Here is a 14478-nt window from a genome sequence, read left to right as displayed (position 1 = left end):
ATTGAATCTGAACCAGATTACTGATCCTCCTCAGTGGTGCAGCCTTCTAACTGACAAAGACATCACTCATGGCCTGCCATTGTAAGCCAAACTAAGATGGCTAAACACAAGAACCTGCTGATGAGTTTCTTTGATTCATCACTGCAAGATTTTTCTGTGATGACATTTTACCAGTTTTATGTGGAAACACAGAGACACATTCCTTCTATTAAACATCGGAGGTGGTTCCTCAGTTTTATAAATGGATGCTTTATTAAATGTGATTATTTTCAGTATGTATTTAAACTTCTTCACACTAAAATAAAGGAAACTTCTGGGTCTTAAAAATGAAGACTGTGAGGAAGAACCTCAAACAAGACGTCCTGTTGTACAGAAATCTGTCGAAAACCAGCCCTTCAGCTCCTGTTACCTCTAGCCCGGTAAACATCTGCTCTCTGGTCAAGCATGAGCACGTTCAGCTGGAGGCTTCATATCAGGAATTCATGTCTATTTTTTACATGCAAACTATAAACCATTGTAAAGCACATTTGTAAGACTGATTTACAATAATGGAATTTTAGAGTTTATAAACCATATATCACATATCTGTTTACATCTTCTTTCCAAAAGTGCTGAGTAAAAATCTGTGCTCATATTTTGATTATTCTCTCAGTCGGCTGTGGTGGTTGGCTAATGTTAGCTGACCTGTTCTGCCTGTGGTTTCTTATTGTTATATGGGACAGAACACCTTTAAATCCAGTAACTGGAGATGGTGTTATAGATGATGTTTTAAACTGGATTTTCTTCCTTTGACCTTGAGATCTGTGGACACTGTAGTCTCTGTCGTCTCTTTTAAAAAACAACTAAAAACTAACCTTTGCGTTTGGTTAACTTTTTTTTGTCTGTTTTGTCGTAAATGCTCTGGCATTTCTTTTTGAAGCACTTTGTGATCTCTGTCTAGAAAGGTGCTATATAAATAAAATTTTACTTACTTAATTTTGAGGTTTCGGTTTTCAAAGATGGCTTTAAATGGTTCGTCTCACAAAATATAAGTCTAACTTCAACAAAGCATCTTAAAAAGAAACTATTTATATAAGTTGAGTTGTTGTTATACTCAACAAGTCACCTCAGTTATGACTGTTATCAGACAGAAGTGAACTTCACTGACACATTGACTCGTGTCTGACTACTTTCACAAAGTTTTTCAGCCTCTTCCAGGCAAAATAGATGTGGATGCTTCTCACCTGGCATTGATAGCCAAGGTAAACAGTGGACTGACAAAGATGGGGAAAAAAACCCTAGGGCTGATCTGGTCTGGAGTGACTTTGCTATCTGAGTACGCTCACTACAGATGAACTGCAACTAAAGCTTTGAGGTGTCTCAGGGATAAAAACATTAAATATTTAAGTGAAGCATTTTTTAAATTCCCTGATTTATTGCTAAGTTAATATTATTCGAATATGTTAAAAACAGTTTGGATATTATTTTATTATATAATATATTAGTTACAGTGTTTTAACTACAGCCATCGTGGGATGTTTTAGAGATCTCTTGGCTGATTAAAATTTGTTTGTCCTACAGTGGCCACCGTCGCTAGGTATGTACTTGAATTGGGAGACGTAAGAAAACAGTACTCAGTTGACTGCAGTCTGCAATCTACTGACATCTAGTGGTGATATTTTACACTCTCGAACTTTAATGTTACAGAAAGCCTTTTTGAAATAAAATTAAGTAGGTCAGAAAATAAAGATTTGCTCTATAAAATATTGATCTGGATGTCAATCTGTGCTGCCCTGTCACAGCTGCTGGCGATGGTCATTAACACAGAAAGTATTGTTTTGTTGTGTTGTGTTGTATATAATAATAAATAATAAATAGATAATAGATAAGCTGTCATGTAACCCTTGAAATCTGTAAGTGCTGGTAAAGTTATTCCTTTTTTTCATTCTTTATAAAGCTCATAGAAAAATTACAGTTTGAACGGGTGGTTTTGTTGAGTATGCTTCCAAATAAAGGGTTATTCTAGAAAAAGCATTTGTATTTTAGACACTTAACTAATTGACTCCACATTTTTTAAACCACTAGATCCCTGTTTCATGGATTTGTTATCCAGCCATCACTCTGTGACATATTTGAAAGTTTACAGTACTTTATGTCCAATTTGTGAAGAAGACACTCATTCATGTCTCTCTCTACAGGCACACATAATCATGCCACTTAAAGTTGCTTGACTGATATGTAGGAGGAAGTACAAAATAACAGCAAGAAAAACAGGCCACACAAAGGTAGAGAATACTAAATACTTCGGATTCAACGCCCTGAAACACACAGGAAACAAACAGCTAAGATGAGCTGACACGTGAGAATGTGAGACCCTGAATGCATCTTGCTGTTATGGACACTGGTCGTTTGAAATGCTTCATCCATTGTTATCTGAGATAGGCTATGGCTTTGGCCCTGGTCACAGCAGGAAGGGGAGGATTTAAGGAAAACTAAACACCCTTTTTACCAACAACTGAAAGTCCCGTCTCTGTTAAAATTTGTTTTTTGTTTGTATCCCCTCATTTCTCTTACACCGTTTTAGAAAAATAGAAATCAGGAAAACATCATTACAAAAATAAACCAAAAAGTTCATCCAAAGTCTAAATCCACATAACAGCTTCACATAAATATCGATGATATTGCACAGCAAGGGATTTCTTCCGATATGAAGTAAATCACTGACACAGTTGGTTGATTAAAAAAAGAACACGGTGGGATGTTAAAATGATTGAAACGTTGCATGTCGGGTTTGATTGGTATTTTTTTCTTTTTCAGAGAGACAGCAGCAGGATCCCGGGCCCTCCTTCATCAGGCAGATATGTCCTCTGGGTCCTGCTCGAAAAAAGAAAAAAAAGTGAAGAAAAAAGCTTCAGAAGTATCACTGGTGAGTTTTGGTTGAAGGCACAGAGTTCTAAAAAGGGTGGATGATGATGATTTTCAAAGCACAGCAGCAGGTTTTTAGTTGTTGGCGTTTCCTGATGGAGGGAATTCCTGTGGTCGGATCGACTCTCCTGATGGTTGGAGGGCAGGGCTTAAACTCTCTGTGGAGACATAAACAAGAATATGGGATGAGTTAGTGTGGGGAGAATAGGAAAACAAGAAAATATCCACAAAGCATATTCCACAAAGCATATTCCACTAAAGATCCACAACTCCGATGCCAAAATAAACACTCCGCTCAGACAGCAGACACATTCGGGCCTAATCCAGGCTGCTTATGGCACTGCTGGCCAAGTTACAGCAAATGAGCCAGATGTGACACAACAAACATGATATCTGGCTGATATAAAGAGGTCCTATGCCTGAGTTGATGCAGCTACATCCACCCATCAATGAGGCCAAATGTTGCGCAAAATCAGCTGTAGATACCGGGCCACATCTGGGCCAAACAGGTGGTACTTACTGAGGATGCTGCTGTGGCAACTACAGAGAAGAAAAAGATAATCTTCCTGGATGCATTCAGAGTTAAAGTGCTTGTTTCTATGGGTGTTTTGACACAAAAAGTTTGGGCATCATGTGACCCAAAGAAGCCTGCACATTTGGGCCAAACATTTAGTGCTAATCAGGACGATCAGAGAAAGGCAGCCGTCATTACTGGACCTGAAAAACTCCAATAAAAACCAGATAATTGTACTTCTCAAAGATCAAAAGAAAAGCTTCAGTTCTTCCAATGACCAGGCAATATGTAGGTTTAGGTGAGATTCTTTTGGGGGGTGGGGGGTGGTGGGGGTCTTTGTATAACTGCAAAAGTTGTTTTATTAGGTGTAGCAAACTGAGCTGAGTCGACACAACTGTCAAATTTAAAGGATCAAATTTATCATTTTGCCAGCACTGTCCTCTCACAGGAAGAAGGTTGCTGGTTCAAAGCCCAGCTGGGTTCATTCTTTGACTTTGCTTGCTTTCCCTGTACCTGAGTGAGTCATCTCCAGGTCCACAGTCCAAAGACCTACATGTTGGGTTAATTGGAGATAATAAATTGGCTGCAGATGTGGATGTGTTATCCTGTACCTTAATGCAGGATTTAGCATCACAGTAACTGATCCTGCAGACCCAACCTTCTCCAGAGCAGGCTATATTCCAGATCAGAGACCAACAGGCAGGAAATCACTGACCAATCAGATTCCTGCAAAATAAGGTCACCATCCCTGAAGATCCCTGAGTGCTCAGAGTGCAGACAGTCAGAGGGTCTTAAGGTTTTTTACTGGGGTTTAAAGACTTTGTCAGAACAGCTTCAGTTAGAAATTTAGATCCTGAGAGAAACTTTATTCCTGATGTTTCGTTTTGGCCACAAACAATATTTGCTATTCTACAAGAATCAACATCTGATCCTAAATCAGAGCACCTGCTTGTATTTGGACTTTATATTAAATTTGCAGTCTGTTACAGTCTGTTTTTCTTCATCTTTACTCTCAGACTGTGGTAACTGCCAGCTTCTTTTTTGCTTCAAATAAACTTTATTAATGCAGCTCTTTTTTCTAGTGTTACTCACACAGATTCATTCAGGGCTTTTACTGTTTTCACATTCACACACACACATAGATGAATACACACTGATTAGTTTTATCACATTGATAACCCCCTGCATGTAATTGCAGATGTTAGTTTAAGTGAATCCAGATAAGGGAAAGAGATCCTGGATATGCTGAACCTGCTTCATGGTCAGTGTTGGGGAGTAACGGAATACAAAATATGAGTCAGCTAATGCCAGCTAACAATGTTAGCTTGGTGGCGAGCTAGTTTCCTCTTTGTGTTGTGTCTTCTGTGTGTCCTTGATTGTGCATGAAAGTTTAAACCAGGAGGGAGGAATGACACTTTGTCAGATTTTTTACTCCACAGATTATAAACCAGTGTGTGAGGGTTTGTGTGGATAGGAAAGAAGCTGAGAGTAAGAGGGCTTCTGTAGGGTGGTCGACAGCTCAGGGTCTGCATGTGGCTCCACCCCCACCTTACACCATCTTCCTCGAAGTTAATCCCCCAGCGGTGGCAGCAGATGGTGCTGCGAGCGTCCACGGCTGTGCCCTCAGCAGCTCCTGTAGTTATGATTGCGCGTCTGAGGCATTAAGTTGGATCAGTGTAATCCACTGCAGCATATGCAGCAGCCAAATCCAGCAGGCAGGAAAACCTTCCTCCTACACTTTCCCTCAACAAATGCTCTCCAAGAGGGTCACGAGGTGTTACCACAACCGACAACACCCCCCACCCCCACCCAGCTGCCAAATAAACACATCAGTCCTGAATTCGAAACGTGTGAAGTCTTCACTACTATTACACTCTGAAAGGGAACTGCAGGTTTAAATAAAAGGCTAAACTGAGATTTGAAAGGAGAGTTTAATCTCATCCCACTAACCTCACACTCACAGAGCTGAGAAGCCACAGCACAGCGTGAATCCCACCAAAGCAGACGACCTTTCAACCACCTCTGAGACCACTGTCCTTTGCAGACATGTGTTACGTAACAATAACAACATTCTGTCATTCAGAGTGAAGGCTTCTCACAGCTTCATCCTTAGTTTCTTTAAAATACCAGTAATCCTCAGGATCCCAGCTCTGAATATGCAGGAAGAGGATTCAGTGAAAAGTTAGAGGGTCGAGACAAAGTTTACTGTGCTTACAGCTTTGAGATATCCACCCATTTACAGTGGACACTTATATGATTGCAGATGGGTTTTCCATACAGACTCTTTACCTGCAGCCAACCATAGCTGCTGAATCAGGACCAAATGAAGAAACAAAACAATCGAAAGGTCATTTTCCTTGTCAACAGACTTGCCGACAGGTCATACAGAGTCTTTTCAGACACTTCAGATTAATGAAGCTTGTGCCCATCTGAAAGGAAACGAGCTCTCCTTCTGGATCTCCAGAGAGTTCACACACACTCCAGAACCAAGTTTGGAATGTTTTTATTCCTGGTTTCCACTAGAGCAACTTTGCATGATTCACAGTTTAAGTTGATTCTGTTCATTTGGACGTAGCATTTTCAGTGGGAGAAACTGACTGCAGGTTTCCCCAACCTTATAAACAGCACATTTGCAAAATGACTGAAACTGGCACCACTGACTAACAATAGGCTGTGAGGTCAGTTTCATGATTATTAAAATGCAAATTGTCATGACGATTGATTGACAACCACTGATCAAAGACCATCAAAGGCCTGTTTAAGCAATGCAGAGCCCCTAGCATCCAACATCAGCATAAAGGAGAGGAAGGCACTCACATCACTTAGTAATGACAACATCATCATCTTTCTGCCAGACAAGGGTAGGTGCAGAGTTTTCCTAAACCAGAAAGACTGTCATGAGAAATACTTATGAGCCCCTTAAATGAGACCCAGGAAGTGGTTACAGGAAGAGAGTGGTTGTCTGAAGCAGTTAGAACAAGACAAAGCTATTGACTGGACCTCATACCACAGGCTTTATCAGGGGAAGCTACACCAAGTCTGTATGGTTTACCGAAGATACATAAACAGGGTTTACCTTTAAGACCAACAATGGTCTTGTACAATGTTACATCTCTCTTCACTTGTGTTCCAGTCACTGAAGCAGTGTCAGTAGTTCGTAAGAGATTACAGGATGATCCCAACCTCAGTAACAGGACCACTACTAAGTCACTGGTTCAGGTATGTGGATGACACCGGGGTGAAAATCAAATCTCAGGTTGTACCACAATTTATTGATCACATTAACTTGGTGGACCAACTTAATGAGTTCACCATGCAGGATATGAAAAGTAGCAGGTTAGCCTTTTCAGACTATGAAATTTCAATCATTAATGGGGTAAAGTTAAAGGTTTATTTTTAACATAAACCTACGCATATGGATCAGTATTTAAGGTTTGAGTCTCATTATCCACTGGGGTACAAACTGGGTGTCATCAGGATGCTACAACACACAGAACACCACCCCCACAGATACAGAAGCCAGGGAACAAGAAAAACATCATATCAAGAAGGCCCTGAGTAAATATGCTTACCCTAGCTGGACATTTGTCAAAGCCGGGAAGGCACCTAAAGAAAGCTCCAGGCATTATTAATATCTCCTCTTCATGACATCACAAAGACATCACAAAGTCTGCAGCTGAGTGTTTTGCTCACATGAACGAGTGTTTTAAAACCTCTGACTGAAACTGTGCCAACAATTTAATCCTATATTTAATAGTGACTAACGAAGCGATTTATGCACACTAACCCGAAGACAGGAGGCCGAGCTGAAGATGTTCCGAGTGAGGAGTGAGCAGGATGAACAGGATTAGAAATGAGTCCATCAGAGGGACAGCTTAAAGGTGCAATTGTTGTCTTTAGATTTAGCCACAAACCATCTTGTTTGTAATAATCCCATAAAAACTGTTCCAGAAAAGGGTTAAATGATAAAAACCCAAATATTTCTGAATCAGAAGCTATTTTATTCACAATGAAATAAACAATAATACAATAAATTTAAAATGTTGTGAAAATTTTGAAAACATGGTGAAAAGGCTTTTCATTTGGGCTTTGTTGGTGCTCTGGTCGATCTCACTATTCTCCACTAGGAGGAGCTGGAGGATTTGCTTCTCTCCTGTTAGGAGGAGGAGAGTGGGTTGTGTTTTTCTTTGGTTGGTTTTTGGTGTCAGGGCACCCAGCCTGTCCTGTTTTGTTGATGCTTTGCTTTGAAATTCAGTGAAATGATCATGGATTGGTTCGAGTCGGTTAAGGCTCTGCTGTTTCTGAGGATTTATGTCTGGAAAGGTTTAAAATGAAATGAAGGAAATGATTTGATGCCACTTCCCTCCCCATCTCACACAGGCTCAACTCTACACGTGAAATTTTACATTAAGATGAGAACGATGACATTTGGGCGCTCGCTCTTAACGGTCCAGCAGCTTCATTGCCCTCTGGACTATTTAAAGCTGGGATGTGTTGTTTCATTTGTGTGTGTGTGTGTGTGTGTGTGTGTGTGTATTCGTGTATTCATGAGTCCTGTATGTCTGGCGTTACTCATTAGGAGTAATGCACAGAGAGAAGAGGCTGGAGTTGTGAAACATCCTGCTAACCTGGAGGGCTTCTTTATCCACCACTAATTTGAAGTTATCCATGGTTGCCATAGCTACCGCATCTCACAGTGAAAAAGCTGAGCTAAGAGACTAAAAACGCCTGTATTTGACAGGCACACGTACGGATGCCTAGGAATGACAAATTTCTCTGTAGGTTTTTAAACATAAAAATACTTATTTAATTAGTAGATGTACAAAGTATGGATTTTATATTAGCAGGACTGTAAAATCTATTTTATATGAATATATTTGAATGAAAGTACAGTGAAATACACAGTAAAGGTAGTCAAACAGCTGAAGGTAGCAATATGTTGCTTCTATTTTTGTTTTTCCCATATTACCTTATCACATAACCCTTTTATTTTATTGTTTTCTTAGAGTTGTTTGTTGTGGTTAATTTATGTATTTATTTTGTCCTTTATTTATATTATGACAAAAAATTATTTAGTAGTTATTTATATATTTGTTTACTATTATTTTTATAAAACAATTCTTTTAAATATAATTTATTCACAAATATACATTTCTACTTTCAATTGCAACATTTTTTATTCCTGATAAGTAATCATTTAACTCAAGTAATATGTGATCATATAAAACCTTTTTATTTTATCTTAACTCTTTTTTCTTTTTTTTGAGATTAATTAGTAGCCATTCATTTTATTATTGAATCATTTAATGTCGCCCTTTTGTGTTTGAACTTACAACATAAAAAAATTATTTGTCCTTCATTGAAAAACAAACAGCAACAAAAAACTAAGAAGTGAATACTTTTATTTTGTAACATTTTTTTATTTATTTTATGATATATTTTCATTTCAAAATGTGAGATTTTTATATTTTCCTAATTTTATTTAAGGATCAAATATCTTTGTTTTTTCTTCATACATGCTGCCCTTTAATTATGGTATAACTATTTCGGATTGTATTTGGATTTTAATAGCAAATACTTGGTTATTTCAATAATTAAATTAAAAACATTCAAAAATATTGTCACGGCGAGTGAGAGGGGCCGTGTGGAAATTAAAGGAGGATCCAAACGCAGGCACTTGTACCGGTGAGAGGGTGGTTTATTAAACACAAAGGAAATGGACAAACAGCAAACGGAGAACTGAACTATACTGGGTAAACTAAACTACGGAGCCTGAACAAGAGCACAAACCTGAACACGAATAGCAGGAGACGGAATGATGGAAGACGGCAGGGAAACACACAGAATGAAACAGGGTGGATACGCAGACGGACTAGCAACAACAATGACTAAAGACGTGACTTAAATACACACAGAGAAACACAGGGAGATTACACACAGGTGGTGGACACAGCTGGGAGTAATTAACAAGACGAGACAGAGGTAAAACTGAACACACTCACATGAGACGCAGACCTTCACAATAAAACAGGAAACAAGAACACTACACAAAGACGCAGACCCGACACTGAGAGACACATGGAAAATGACACATGGAACCTGAACTAAACTAAACGTGAGATACAACTAAGAACCATTCCTTAAACACAAATAAACAGAAACATGAAACTAATAGACATCATAATCATCACCACAACAAGAGAACAATAAAACAATCCCAGATGCAAAATAAACCAAAGCATAATAAACTCAAAATACTGGGTCCAACGGACCCAGAACCGTGACAGTACCCCCCCTCCAAGGGCTGGCCCCCGACAGCCCTAAACGAAAAACCACAACAAAGCACCAGACCAGGGCGGGTGGAGGGGGTCAAGGACGGAGGGAAAGAAACCAAACAAAAAACAAGGAGCAAGACAGTTCAAAAACACAAGAAAACAGTCCCAAAGCACAGGAAAATACAAAAACCAAAGCTCAACAAGAGTCCATAAACAGTTCAGGAGGTCGACCCGGGGGTCGGCCACACAGGAGCCAAAACAGGTCAGGGGGCCGGCCGTGCGGACGGCAATGGCGGCGACGGGGAAACAGTTCTGGGGCCGACCGTGCACACGGCAATGGCGGCGGTGCAGGCAAAACCCTTCAGGAGGCCGGCCACTTGGAAGGCAGTGGCGGCCACGGGCAAACAGTTCCGGAGGCCGACCGTGCACACGGCAACGGCGGCCACTGAGCAGATCCGGAGGTCGGCTGCAATGCCAGCAGCGGCGACGATCTCCCTCCGGAGGCCGACCTCGACGGCCATGACGCCAACTTAGAGGCCTGGAAAACGGCCGGCAGAGGGGAGGCGGAACAGGACGAGCTGGGTCCCATGACGGTGTAGCAACCGCAGGACCAGACGAGGCAGGGCCAGACGTGGACAAGTCAGGACCAGACGAAGCCGGGCCAGGCGTGGACGAAGGCGTGGACGAAGCCGGGCCAGGCGTGGACGAAGGCGTGGACGAAGCCGGGCCAGGCGTGGACGAAGGCGTGGACGAAGCCGGACCTGGCGTGGACGAAGGCGTGGACGAAGCCGGACCTGGCGAGGACGAAGGCGTGGACGAAGCCGACGAGGCAGGACCAGGCGACGGCGGAGCGGCTGCGGAACCTGACGGCAGCGAGACGGCTGCGGAACCTGACGGCAGCGAGACGGCTGCGGAACCTGACGGCAGCGAGACGGCTGCGGAACCTGACGGCAGCGAGACGGCTGCAGGCGATGATGCTGCAGGCGTGGATGAAGACACGGGGGCCGGACCTGACGGCAGCGGGACGGCTGCGGAACCTGACGGCAGCGGGACGGCTGCGGAACCTGACGGCAGCGGGACGGCTGCGGAACCTGACGGCAGCGGGACGGCTGCGGAACCTGACGGCAGCGGGACGGCTGCGGAACCTGACGGCAGCGGGACGGCTGCAGGCGTGGATGAAGCTGCGGCTGCGGATGAAGCTGCGGCTGCAGGCGGAGATGATGAAGCTGCGGCTGCAGGCGGAGATGATGAAGCTGCGGCTGCAGGCGGAGATGATGAAGCTGCGGCTGCAGGCGGAGATGATGAAGCTGCGGCTGCAGGCGGAGATGATAATGCTGCGGCTGCAGGCGGAGATGATGATGCTGCAGGCGGAGATGTAGATGTCGCGGGGGATGATTTAGCCGGTGATGGCTGAACAGCCCTCCCCGGACCGCCAGCAGACGAGAGGATGTGCTGTCTGGGTCCTCCAGGACCCTCAGCTAACGAGGTGTGGTGCTGGACGGGCTCCTCGGACCCACCAGCTGACGACACAGGAGGCTGGACGGGCGACTCGGGCCCTTCAGCAGACGACACAGGAGCCTGGACGGGCGACTCCGGCCCACCAGCTGACGACACAGGAGGCTGGACAGGCGACTCGGGCCCTCCAGCAGACGACACAGGAGGCTGAACGGGCCCCTCGGACCCTCCAGCAGACGACACAGGAGGCTGAACGGGCCCCTCGGACCCTCCAGCGGAGACAGGAGGCTGAACGGGCCCCTCGGACCCTCCAGCAGACGTGGCATAAGGCTGGACGGGCTCCTCGGGCCCTCCAGCTGACGACACTTGAGGCTGGCTGGGTTCACCTGAACCCCCAGCTGACGACACTTGAGGCTGGCTGGGTTCCTCCGAACCCCCAGCAGACGACACTTGAGGCTGGCTGGGTTCTCCCGAACCCCCAGCCGACGAGGCAGGATGCTGTCTGGGTTCACCTGAACCCCCAGCAGACGGAACTTGAAGCTGGCTGGGCTCTCCCGAACCCCCAGCTGACGACACTTGAAGCTGGCTGGGCTCCTCCGAACCCCCAGCTGACGAGGCAGGATGCTGTCTGGGTTCACCTGAACCCCCAGCAGACGGAACTTGAAGCTGGCTGGGCTCTCCCGAACCCCCAGCAGACGAAACTTGAAGCTGGCTGGGCTCTCCCGAACCCCCAGCGGACGAAACTTGAGGCTGGACGAGCGACTCGGGCCCTCCAGCGGAAACAGACACTGAGGCAGCAGGTACGCAGACCTCTGCCGGTGTGGACACTGGCTGGAACTGAGCAGCACAGTGGCTAGACTCAGGCAGCAACAGTGGGATGCAGTCCTCAGAGGGCTGAAAGTGTTCCCCAATACACTCAGCAGAGGACGGAGGCGGACGGGTGAAATCACTTGAGCTCTCAGGGGGCGCTGAGAGCCGAGACTGCTCTGGTGAGTTCCCCAGTGAAACTGCTGGCGCTGGCGTCTTGACCTCTAGGGGTCCAGAGTCAGCTGGTGAGTGACACCCAGCCTCTGGGGAGGCCCTAGAGGGAGCAACTGTCTCTGAGGTGACCAGCTTAAGAGAACCAGCAGATGTCGTGGTGAAGTGTGTTCCCTGCTCGTAACGAGACGGTGAGGATGGTGACTGAATGAGTGAGTGAGCAGACAGATGAACAAGTGGCAGCTGAGCTATAGGCAGCGGAGCGACTACAGACTGACCTACAGGTAGCGGAGACGACTGTAGTGAAGGCGTAATAGGTGGTGGAGAGGCCAACAGAACTGAGGGCAGCTGGCCTGCTGACTGAACTGAGGGCAGCTGGCCTGCTGACTGAACTGAGGGCAGCTGGCCTGCTGACTGAACTGCTAACTGTACTGCTAACTGTGTTACAGACCCCACATTGAATTGTGGTGAAGGTGTGGATGGGGGAATATGGTCAGGAAGCTCTGTTTCAGTGAGGTCTACAGCTTCCCCTGAATTGACCAGTGCAGATGAAAAAGAGTCCCAAACATTTTCATTCTCTAAACTCATAATGCTAAACTCAGTAACTCCAGGCTCAGAAACAGTGTGAACACAGTCATTAACTCTGAACGTAGGCTCAGAAAAGGAAGTCTGAAGCGCAATGGCCATGGGTGAGACAGAAAAATCATTGTTAGCGTCAGAAGGCACACAAAAAATAGCGCCAGAAAACACAGTCACTGAATCTGACGCAGCAGGAAAAGTGTCCCTTTCACTCACCACAGCCGGCTGCTCTGTCATTCTGAACTCCGGCTGTGGGGTGCCGCGCCGGCGGCGTGAACGTCGCTTCCTCCGTGGAGACGGCTCCGACGGGCCGGGTAACTCCTCATCCGGCGGTACGGACGGCACGTCCTCCGTTGAAGCGAGCGGGTGAGCAGTGGCGGCGGGGGGGTGAAGGTGTAGTTCATGGAGAATGAAGTTTTGTATGAGCGGGTGGAGTGAGTCCAATAGCCAGGGATAATCGGACAAAAGCTGTCGTAGCCTGACTTCCAGAACGTAAAGAAACGCTTCACCCTCATGCTCAAGCCACAGGTTGATTATTTTGGTAGCTGAGTCCGTTATGAGCTCTCGAAGCTCCGAGGGTGGGGTGAATGCCGCTGGATCCATATCTGGCTAGTCCGTACTGTCACGGCGAGTGAGAGGGGCCGTGTGGAAATTAAAGGAGGATCCAAACGCAGGCACTTGTACCGGTGAGAGGGTGGTTTATTAAACACAAAGGAAATGGACAAACAGCAAACGGAGAACTGAACTATACTGGGTAAACTAAACTACGGAGCCTGAACAAGAGCACAAACCTGAACACGAATAGCAGGAGACGGAATGATGGAAGACGGCAGGGAAACACACAGAATGAAACAGGGTGGATACGCAGACGGACTAGCAACAACAATGACTAAAGACGTGACTTAAATACACACAGAGAAACACAGGGAGATTACACACAGGTGGTGGACACAGCTGGGAGTAATTAACAAGACGAGACAGAGGTAAAACTGAACACACTCACATGAGACGCAGACCTTCACAATAAAACAGGAAACAAGAACACTACACAAAGACGCAGACCCGACACTGAGAGACACATGGAAAATGACACATGGAACCTGAACTAAACTAAACGTGAGATACAACTAAGAACCATTCCTTAAACACAAATAAACAGAAACATGAAACTAATAGACATCATAATCATCACCACAACAAGAGAACAATAAAACAATCCCAGATGCAAAATAAACCAAAGCATAATAAACTCAAAATACTGGGTCCAACGGACCCAGAACCGTGACAAATATATTTTCTAATATTTTTTCACAAATTTTAAGCTTTTATTGGAGAACTTTACTGGAAGCATTTTATTATTTCATGATTATTTATTTAATATTCAACAGTAGGCAAATAAATTATAAGTGAATAAACTGATTTACTAAACATTGTATTATAAACAGATTAATTATCTGTAATTCTTCCACTGCTAAAACAAAGTAAATTCAAACAAATTTTTCTAAAGATTCATCTATCTTTAGATCAATCTATCATTATCTATATCGTTCTAAGTCATATTCAATATCAAGATAAATTTATGTTCTTCAAATTAAGCTCCCATTTAGAGTTAAAAGAACAGGAAGAGCAAAAGCTACTACTATTACTAAAATAGCAAAATGTTTTATTAAAAACATTAAAGAATCATTTAAAAAACATACTTGAAGACCTTAGTTCAGGAAGTATTTCTGCAACCAAAAAGGATCTGCACAGATTTCAGCCTCAGCACAGAGA

At 44.3% G+C, this 14478-nt stretch overlaps 1 protein-coding gene across 1 annotated transcript in view; it reads right to left on the bottom strand.

Annotated features, from left to right (window-relative positions):
* Window positions 1-229: 229 nt before the first annotated feature.
* Window positions 230-14478, bottom strand: part of LOC100696994 (potassium voltage-gated channel subfamily A member 1) — a 42134-nt gene continuing 27885 nt past the window's right edge. The window contains exon 3 of the mRNA XM_005475734.4: window positions 230-3062. The gene's annotated coding sequence lies outside the window, so the exon portion shown is untranslated. The remainder of the gene's footprint in view (window positions 3063-14478) is intronic.

The sequence above is a fragment of the Oreochromis niloticus genome, linkage group LG17 (assembly GCF_001858045.2).
Source record: "Oreochromis niloticus isolate F11D_XX linkage group LG17, O_niloticus_UMD_NMBU, whole genome shotgun sequence".
In the NCBI taxonomy this organism is placed as follows: domain Eukaryota; kingdom Metazoa; phylum Chordata; class Actinopteri; order Cichliformes; family Cichlidae; genus Oreochromis; species Oreochromis niloticus.
Note: the sequence above shows the minus strand (reverse complement) of the source record. Positions and strands in the feature narration are given on the sequence as shown.